The following is a 10,596-nucleotide window of genomic DNA, read 5'->3' on the forward strand; positions in this document are numbered from 1 at the left end:
ACATATATACGACAGGCTTCTTTCAGTTTCCATCTACCAAATCCACTCACAAGGCTTTGGTCGGCCCGAGGCTATAGTAGAAGACACTTGCCCAAAGTGCCACGCAGTGGGACGGAACCTGGAACCATGTAGTTCATAAGCAAGCTACTTACCACACAGCCACTTCTATCCCCATAACTAACTTGGTGGTTCAGCAAAAAAAAAAAAAAATAATAAATAAATAAAATAGACCAATAGCGTAAATGCATGACTGAGAAAATAAGTGCTGGGATCAATATCTATGACCAAACTCTCCAAGATGGTGCTCCAGCATAGTCACAGTCCAATAACAAAAACTAGTAAAAGATGAAAGACGTCAGATAAAAGGAGATTAATAAATCCCAACTGGTTCCACAGTCAGCACTTTGGCAAATACTGGCTAACAGAGTGTATATAAGTAGAGAGTTTGCTTAAAAGAGCACATCAATACAAATTGAAATTCCGGGGCTAATAAATTAGTTGCAGAGTAGAATATATTAAATTGAAGACTAGAATTTATGACATTACATTTAATTCTTTAGTTATGAGCATTTCAATACTACATGGTATATGCAATTCATGAATATAAATATAAGTGATTTTGTAATATTACAACATATAACTACACCGTTCACATTTCTTCGGACAGAGTTTCAAAAGTAATACAATTTACTCTTGGAAAATTATGGTATATTTAGTTTATAAATTCCTATTCTGTATAGACAGAGAAAGAATGAGATTTAAGGTTGCTAATGTACATATGCAGATAGATTCTCTCTCTCTCTCACACACACACTTTCCCATGTATAAGTACAGACACTGAAATTTGTATATAGAAAAATGTATGTGCATATCAGTTCATCCCATAAGTAATGTTTGGACTTCTATATTTTCAATTTGTAAATGTTTTAACAGCTTTTTAGAATGCCTAATGGCGTTAAGTAATATTTATATGTATTTGGACATATTTAAATGAATTGAATTTCATTTTGTGGGATAATCAAATTGAAATTTCACTAATTATAGCTCTTCAAACATGAGCGTCTAAGGAGCATTTGAGGCACATAATATCTTATGAGTTTAAAAAAAGGGAACTCAGGAGCTGAAATGCCTTGAAATATTCACGTAGCTTATAGAGAAGAGTGCCTGAATGAAAGAATGTGCAGAAAATGGTTTGTAAAATTCAGAAGTGGAGATTTCATCCTTGATGAGGAGGCTCAAACAGGATATCCAATTGAGTTTGATGACAAGCTCATTTTGGCAGAACTTGAAAAATATCATGTAGTTTCTGTTGAAGAATTGGCAAGCAAGATTCATTCAAGCCATACAACTGTTCATTGCCATCTTCAACAACTTAAAAAGGTCCCAAAACTTGGAAAATGGCTGCTTCATGATTTGTCTGAAGCCAACCACAAAACCTGAGTGGACATCTGCTCTTCTCTTTATTCTTGTGAATCCATCTCACCCTTTTTGGACAGACTGGTGACCAGTAATGAAAAATGAGTCTTTTATCAAAATGTTAAGCATCACAGACATTGGCTTGGTGAAGGGGAAAAGGCCCAACCATGTCTGAAAAGGGAACTCCATGCGAAGATGGTTCTTCTCTTTGTTTGGTGGGATTCCAAAAGAGTCATCTACTTCGAGTTGCTACCAAGTAATGCAACAATCAATGCTCAGATCTGCTGTCAGCCATTAGAGCATTTGAATGCTGCTTTGAAGAGAAAAAGGCCTGCTTTAGAAAATTGAAAGGGAGTGGTGTTTCATCAGGACAATGCAAGACCTCCACGCTGCAAAGATCACATCACAGAAGATCAAAGAATTTAACTGGGAAAAAAATTTCTCATCCAGCTTATTCCGCAGACCTTGCACCTTCAGATTACCATTTGTTCTATAGTTTACAGAATCATTTGGATGGATTATCTCTTGAAACAACTGAAGAAGTTGAAACTGACTTTCCAGAGTTCTTCTCTTCGAAACCGAAAGAGTTTTTCACGAATGGGATTAAAAAGCTTACGAGTAGATGGAAAGATGTCATAGATAATCATGGAAACTATATTGATGGTTAATGATGGTTAAGTTTCTTTAAAATGTAAGATATGTCCACTTGTTTACCTTATTTAAGATCCGGACATAACTTACGAGATGATCTGAAATACATATATAAATATGCACATCATCATCATCATTGTCATGATCATCATCATTTAATGTCTGTTGTCCATGCTGGCATGGGTTGGACGATTTGACTGGGCTGGCACACTGGAAGGCTGTACCAGGCTCCAGTCTGATTTGGCATGGTTTCTACAGCTGCATGCCCTTCCTTATGCCAACCACTCTGAGACTGTAATGGGTGCTTTTATGTGCCGCCGGCATGGGTGCCGGTATCTGCTATGACTGCAATATATATGTGCATCTACACACACACACACACATACACACACATATAAATATGTGCATCTACATACACACACACACATATAAATGTATACATACATATATGTAAATAAATATACACACATATATACACATACACATGCATATATATATATATATATATATATATATATATATATATATATATATATGAGGACCATATACTAATCATACCATGTAAGTTTGAACTGCATATAGCTAAAGAATTATTGTAATACCTAAATTCAAGTCTTCAGCTTAATATGTGCATGTGTGTGTGTTTTTGTGTGTGTGTGTGTGTGTGTGTGTGTGTCTTTGTATCTGTTGTTCCCCTTTGTTTATATCCCCATAACTTAGAAGTTTGGCCAATGAGAATGATAGAATAAGGTCCACACTTAAAAAAATAAGCACTGGGGTCAATTTTCTCAACTGAAACCTTCTTGAAGCAGTGCCCCAGCATGGCCGCATGAATCTACCAATTCACTGCCATTCCACTTCGATAACAATCTTTTCTACTAAAGGCACAAGGCCTGAAATTTTGTGGGGAGGGTGTCTAGTCAATTACATCAGCCCCAGTACACAGCTGGCACTTATTTCCTCGACCCCGAAAAGAAGAAAGGCAAAATCGACCTGACTGGAATTTGAACTCAGAATGTAGCGAGCCAGAAGAAATGCCACTAAGCATTTTGCCTGGTGTGCTAACGATTCTGACAGCTCACAGCCTTTTCCATCTCAATAATAATAACTCTTACAGTAAAACAAAAATATAGATTCTTGAGAAAACTGAAACCTTTCCGATTAAACCAAAGTTATATTGATGCTACTGTACACTACAGATTCCATAGATTTACTTTCAATATCAAATATTTTAGTTGTTGAAATGTTGAAATTTGAAGACACCAGCTTCTTGATTGTGTAACTTTCAATGGCTGACATACAGCTAACATTAACAAAATCACTCTTCAAAACCAGAATCCAATACAAGAAACAAAAGGAAACTACCACATAGTTACATCGTATAAGTGATCCTTGGTAAAAAGTGATTATATTCCATTAATGTTTACTTAAGTTTCCTCAGTAAAAGGCGTTGCACAAAGTAGTGTGTATTTTGATCTATAACAAAGTGAACTCCATATTGAATTTTGTTGTTGTTGTTTGGCTCCAGACCAACTCTGATCAAGCAGACCATGATCAAAGGTCTTCCTGCCACAATCATATTGTTTTTTTTTTGTTATGACTTAGAAGCTAGGTCTGTGACCATGTGGTTTCAGGTTCAGTCCCACTGCATGGCATCTTGAGCAAATGTCTTCAACTATAGGTCTGCACCAACCAATGCCTTATCATTGAATATGGTAGGTAGGAACTGTGTGGAAAGTCAATGTATATCCATCCATCCATCCATCCATCCATCCATCCATCCATCCATCCATCCATCCATGATAGATCGCTAGCCATTACACATTCTTTTTTTCTGTCCTTGTTTCTTTCTATGTTCCTTTCTGTGGAAGAGCGTAGGCTCGAAACGTTAATGACTTTTTCACTTCCCGAGCGTTATACTAATACATCAATTTGTTTTCTACACCATCTGTCTTCGTCTTTTGTTTTTTTTTGTGAATTCTCCCTATATATATATATCCCAGTGTTCACTATTTTTCTCGCGTTTTGGTCTAACGACTTTTCATGGTTGTTTTCATTCAGTTTCCTTGTACTGTCATGTTTTTGTTCCCAACTTTGACCCTCCATAAATCCTAAATTTTATTTCATTAGAACTTGTGGGAACAACTGTCTTTACAGATTCATATTGTCGTTAAATGCTTGAAATGAGGAGTAGATAGACAGCTGACAACTGATGAATGGTCCTCTCTCTGTGTTTACTACTCCTGTTTTCCATTTTTTCTCATTGTTTACATATTTCATGTTATTTGCACCGTTGGTGATGTCCTGTACTCATATATCCATGTGTATATATATGGATGGATCAAATACTCATATATGCATGTGTATATATATATGGATGGATCAAAGCAATTTGATTATATAGGGATTAATCTTCTCTCTTCGCTCCTTTGCACCACATGGGTTCAACTCTCTTCCCCTATTCATCTAACCCTCCTCCCCTCTCCTCTCTCCCTCTCACACCTACTTCCTCCCACCCACATCTCTCTTGCTCCAACTCCTACTTCTCTTCACTCCTACTTTCCTTCTCTCTTCTCTTCACTCCTACCCACCTCCTCCCTTCCCCCTCCCTTCATCGTCATCCCTCCCTTGTAACCCAACCCCTAAACAATCCAAACCCACCTTCCCTATCCATCCCATCCCACCCCACTCCCACATACCTACCTCTACCCTCACCCTCAGTCTAACCCCCACCCCACACTTGCTTTCCCCACTCTCGCCTCCTCCACATCCCAACACCACCACATCACATCACACACCACCACATCACATCACACACCACCACACCATACACCACCATAACACACAATACCACATCACACCACCATGCACACACTAGCACTGACTACTTCCCAGCCCCACACCATCATCCACACACCTACACATACACACATGCACATGTCAAGGTCACCAGCCCTCTTCCACATGCACATACATGCTCTCTTATACACCCGCACACACACCTTCGTTTTGGGATCACCACTACTTTATTACCTCCCCTTCTTCCTAGCTCTCCTGTGTGACACTTCTGTCCGGCATTCGCCATGATAGATCGCTAGCCACTACACATTCTTTATTTTCTCTCCTTGTTTCTTTCTGTGTTCCTTTCTGTGGAAGAGTGTAGGCTTGAAACATTAAAGACTTTTTCACTTCTCGAGCGTTAAACTAATACATCTGTTTGTTGTCTACATCACCTGTCTTCGTCTTTTGTTTTTTTTGTGAATTCTCCCCCAATATATATATATATATATATATATAATCATAAAATCAGGAGGTATGAGATTCATATATGTTTATTATATTTACTATATTTATTTAACAATGAGACTTCCATAGAATTACGTTTATTTCACAATCTACTTCACGTAATATTAATTTCAGTCTGGAAGATATTTATACATACATGGTTTGCATTAATATGTATGCCCAGCATTATACAATACATGAGTATATTCACAAATGCAAATAAAGAAAACTAGCTTATCAAATCACTGGACCATCATTGTTACATGAACAATTCAACTCTAAGTATACACATAAAATTTCCTCCTTATATAAACAATGTATAGAAGGCTGAAACTGAAGTTGATTTGGTCAGTAAAAATAACTCAATAGAGATCAATTAACTTAGTCTGATCAAAGCAATAGGCCTTCTAATAGATTCTTCATGTAAAAGAGTTACATTTATGGATGCCAAATAATTTTCTGAATCCACATCTTATGCTGCACATTTATTATCATCATCATTATCATCATTTAATGTCCACTGTCCATGCTGGCATGGGTTGGACAGTTTGACCAGAGCTGACAAGCATAGTAGTAGCAGAATCAAGCAACCATAATCATCAGATTTAAGGATCCTAAAATACTTGCATAACAGAAACATGTGTTGGTGATTATTAAAGATGTAAGCATATGAGTGGCTGTGAGGTAAGTAGCTTGCTTACAAACCACATGGTTCCGGATTCAGTCCCACTATGTGGTACCTTGGGCAAGTGTTTTCTACTATAGCGTTGGACCGACCAAAGCCTTGTGAGTGGATTTGGTAGACAGAAACTGAAAGAAGCCCATCGTATATATGTATGTATATATGTGTGTGTGTGTGTGTGTGTATATTTGTGTGTCTGTGTTTGTCCCCCCACCATTGCTTGACAACCGATGCTGGTGTGTTTACGTCCCCGTAAATTAGCAGTTCGTCAAGAGAAACCGATAGAATAAGTACTAGGCTTCCCAAAGAATAAGTCCTGGGGTCGATTTGGTCGACTAAAGGCAGTGCTCTAGCATGGCCACAGTCAAATGACTGAAACAAGTAAAAGAGAGTAAAAGAGAAAAAGGGTATGTGTAAATCTCACTCTTCATTGTGTCCTTTTAATATATTATGGAATTTTATATGAAATTCATTCAAGTGAACTCTGGCTTTACTAACTGAATAGGAGTATAACTGTAATGGTATGCTATATACAGTTCCCAGTGTTTTCTATTGGCTGATATAGCTAGCCAAGTTTGGATTAGAGCAGAGTGCTTGTAAAGTATCTGTCAGTATTTTGAAATCTTTATTTCTTGGTACTTACACACACACACACACACACAGACAGACAGACAGACAGACAGACAGACACACACACACACACACACACACACACACACACACACACACACACACATATATGGATGGATCAAAGCAGTTTGATTAAAACTCCTTGGTACTCTGAGTTCCAAGTGTGACGCTAATCTTCTGCCATAGGAATTTTAATGAAGAAAGTTAAATGTTTATTACTGCGATTGTTTGAGAAAAATCACGTGGTGTCACAGGAAATCGGTTGCATGTTTGGTGGGGGGAAAGTAGGAAGGGGCAGTAGATGTGTGAGTATATATGCATATATGCATGTATATATGTGTTTGTATATCTGTGCGTGTGTGTCTGTCTTTATTTATGTGAGTGTGTATGTGTGTGTATAGGTGTACATTCATGCATCCACACACACACACACACATGCATACATATACACATACACACATGCACATGCATGCATATACTTACCCATATATATATATATGCATTTGAGTACATGCACATATGCATGTGTGTTTGCATGTACATACATGAACACACAGAGGTGCACCTGTATACGAGTGCGTGCATGTGTATGTGCACACTGGTGTGAATGTATCAGTAAATATGCATATCGTGTGCAGATGCATATGTAGATGACTACGCATGTATGTGAGCATGTATATACATACTCGTGTGGTTATGTACAAGGAGTGAGAGTAGACAGACATGCAGAAGCATTGGAGATAAGTGGTTTGTAGTGCTGGTCATGGGGGTCCCTTGGTGACGGTAATCTTGGTGCAGTGGGGCAGCTGGTACTAAGCAAGTATATCTGGGTTGTTGGTGGCCAGTGGCTTGAAATTTACCAGAAGGGTGTACATCTGATGACAGCAACAGGATAGATCGTATTTCATGTTGATGGATACTGTGGGTTGGTAGGTGATATGTGGAGGCAGAACTGGCAATTAGGGGTGCCAGGTGAATATGGTGGCACCCTATTAACAATAGTCCATTTGATGCTGGGTGTTTCATCTTTGGAGATCATGGAGTCTCCAGAGAAAGCATGACAGAGAAGTAGAGTTCTCTCTATCCCTGGATCTGAATGAGTGCATATGCTGGGAGCACTTTTCCTTGAAGTCATTGGCTGATATACCTATATAATGCTTAGTGATACCATCAGATGGTGTAAAGGTGGCTATGTATACTACAACCCTGAACTGCCTGCTATATATATATATATAGCATGATAGATCGCTAGCCACAAAGCCTTTTTCTATTTTCTCTCCCTGTTTATTTTTGTGTTCCTTTCTGTCAAAGAGTGTAGGCTCAAAACGTGAAAGACTTTCTCACTTCCTGAGCGTTAAACTAATACATCTGTTTGTTGTTTACACACCTGTCTTTATCTTTTGTTTTTTATATTGTAAATTCTCACTATATATATATATATATATATATATATATATATATATATATATATATATATATATATATATATACACACATATATATAAAACTCCATGAGGCTCTAGTAGGAGATGGTGGCGACCCCTGTTGTACTCTTTTGCCCCAACTTTCTCTCACTTTTTCTTCCTGTTTCTTGAGTAAAAAGCTGTGATGGAATGGCATCCCGTCCAGCTAGGGGGGAACACATACGCCATGGAAACCGGGAAACCAGCCCTATGCTCCAGAAGAGGCTAAGAGGATTTCCACCTCCACACTCTATGGAGTGGTTGGATTTAGGAAGGGCATCCAGCCATAAAAACCAAGCCATAACAGACTGGAGTCTGGTGCAGCTCTGTACTGATCAGTTTCAGTCAAACTGTTTAACCCATGCCAGCATGGAAAACAGATGCTAAATGACGCTGATGGTCGTGATGATGTACATGAATGCATATAATCATTTAGAGACCTTCACACTGTAAGCCATTTCACTAAATTCTCGAAAACAAGTTTGCTTGAGAAAAATTGACACAGCACAGAGGGCATTTGAATAAACTCTACATATATCAGAATATATTTCTAGTTATTCTTCTAACCAATATTGGGAAATATAACCTCCACAATGATCATACAAACATCTGACAACTGAAGGTAGATAATTTCAAATTGTGATTCACAGATATTCTCTTACAGCAACAGTTTTAAGTTTGGAGAAAATGTTATTCAGAAGCAGTTGAATGTTGTTATAGAAACAAACAACAAAAACACCAGCAAATTGATATAACTGAGCCTGACAGAAGAATTGTATCAATGCCATATATGTATCTAAGTGCATATGTGTGTGTGTGTATATACCATGTAGCCCCAAAGTAGGTTTACAGTTATCAAGTAGGCACTTTAAATTTCTTTAAAATGATTTTATTACATTTAAATTTCTATCTTACAAACTGAAAAGGGAGCTTGACAAAATTAACTAAATTATCATAGAATAATGGTTTCATATTTTTTCATAATTGAGATCTAAACTGTTAATATATGAATGTGAAAGGGATACTTTCGGGCCACCCTATATATATTCCCTTTATACTTCCTATATCCATCATTTCCAGAATAGCCCTTTATATTGAACTCTACTATTTCCCTCTAGTTAACTCTCTCATATCGTCTCTGATGAAGGGATATCCCTAATATCCCAGAAACAGTTGTAAGACTACCTTTCTCTTTATAAATGTCCTGTAAATTTCACACAACCTTCATTTTGTTGTGTTATTTTATTTATCATATATATATATATATATATATATATATATATATATATTAACATCATCATCATATTTTAATGTCTGCTTTTCATGCTGGCATGGGTTGGACGGTTTGACTGAGGACTGGAAAGCCAGGAGGCTGTACCAGGCTCCAATCTGACCTGGCAAGATTTCTACAGCTGGATGCCCTTCTTAATGTCAACCACTCTGGGAGTCTAGTGGGTGCTTTTTATGTGCCACAGGCATGGGGGACAGTCAGGCAGTACTGGCATCAACCATGCTCAAATGGTGCTTTTTATGTGCCACTGGTATGGGAGCCAGTCAGGCAGAACTTGCATTGACCACTCTTGAATGGTGCTTTTTATGTGCCATCAGCATGGGAGCTAGACTGTCTCTCTCTATCTCTCTCTCTCTCTCTCTCTTTATCTATCTATCTCTATATATATATAGTAAACTCTATCTTGAGTCTTAGGACACATAGTTTCCATGGCATATAAGTTGCTGAGATAATAATCCCCACCTCCGAATAGGACACCTGTCTGTTACAGGGTTGCTCATTTGCAGGTGAGTGAACTGCAGCAATGTGTAATGAAGTGTTTTGCTTAAGAATATAATGCACCGCCTAGTCTGGAAATTGAAACCACAACTTCATGATTGTGAGTATCACACATTAACCACTAAGCTATGCACCTTCATGTCAGTGTGCAAAATGGATGCATAATGACGGTGATAATGAGATTTGCATATACACACACACAATCCCACACAAACACATACAAATGCACATGATGCTGATAGGGTGGTCACAGTTGGAATGCCTTTCATAATGGTGTTTGCTGCATCAAAACTCATCTGGGAGTAAACAACTAACGAGAGGAACAGCTACGTACACGTTGATGAATTCTATAAACTGCTGTCTTTCAAAACTACGATTTTCAACGACCAAGTAGCTTGAGGGTGGGGAGCAAGTTATGCTGTGTCTCAAGGAAAATGGAAATACAATAAGATGCAGCTAATATTTAGAAATATGGTAAGAAGACGAAGAAAGAAGAAGATTTACAAAAAAACATTTGGGAAGCTCTGATGGAAAGAAAAGAAAGTTTCAAATAAAAATGAAACAAATAAAATGTAAACTTTACAGTAATGGACAACTATTTTTAAAACAACTCAGGGAGAAAATTTCCCGATGGACTTTTTGAAAAGAGATTACATATCAGTAAATGTGTGTGTGTGTGT

General features: G+C 37.7%; 1 protein-coding gene across 1 annotated transcript in view; it reads left to right on the forward strand.

The window, feature by feature from the left end:
- Positions 1-10,596, forward strand: part of LOC106867686 (protein unc-13 homolog D) — a 162,546-nt gene that overhangs the window by 79,825 nt on the left and 72,125 nt on the right. The window lies entirely within an intron of this gene.

This window comes from Octopus bimaculoides, chromosome 1 (assembly GCF_001194135.2).
Source record: "Octopus bimaculoides isolate UCB-OBI-ISO-001 chromosome 1, ASM119413v2, whole genome shotgun sequence".
NCBI lineage: Eukaryota > Metazoa > Mollusca > Cephalopoda > Octopoda > Octopodidae > Octopus > Octopus bimaculoides.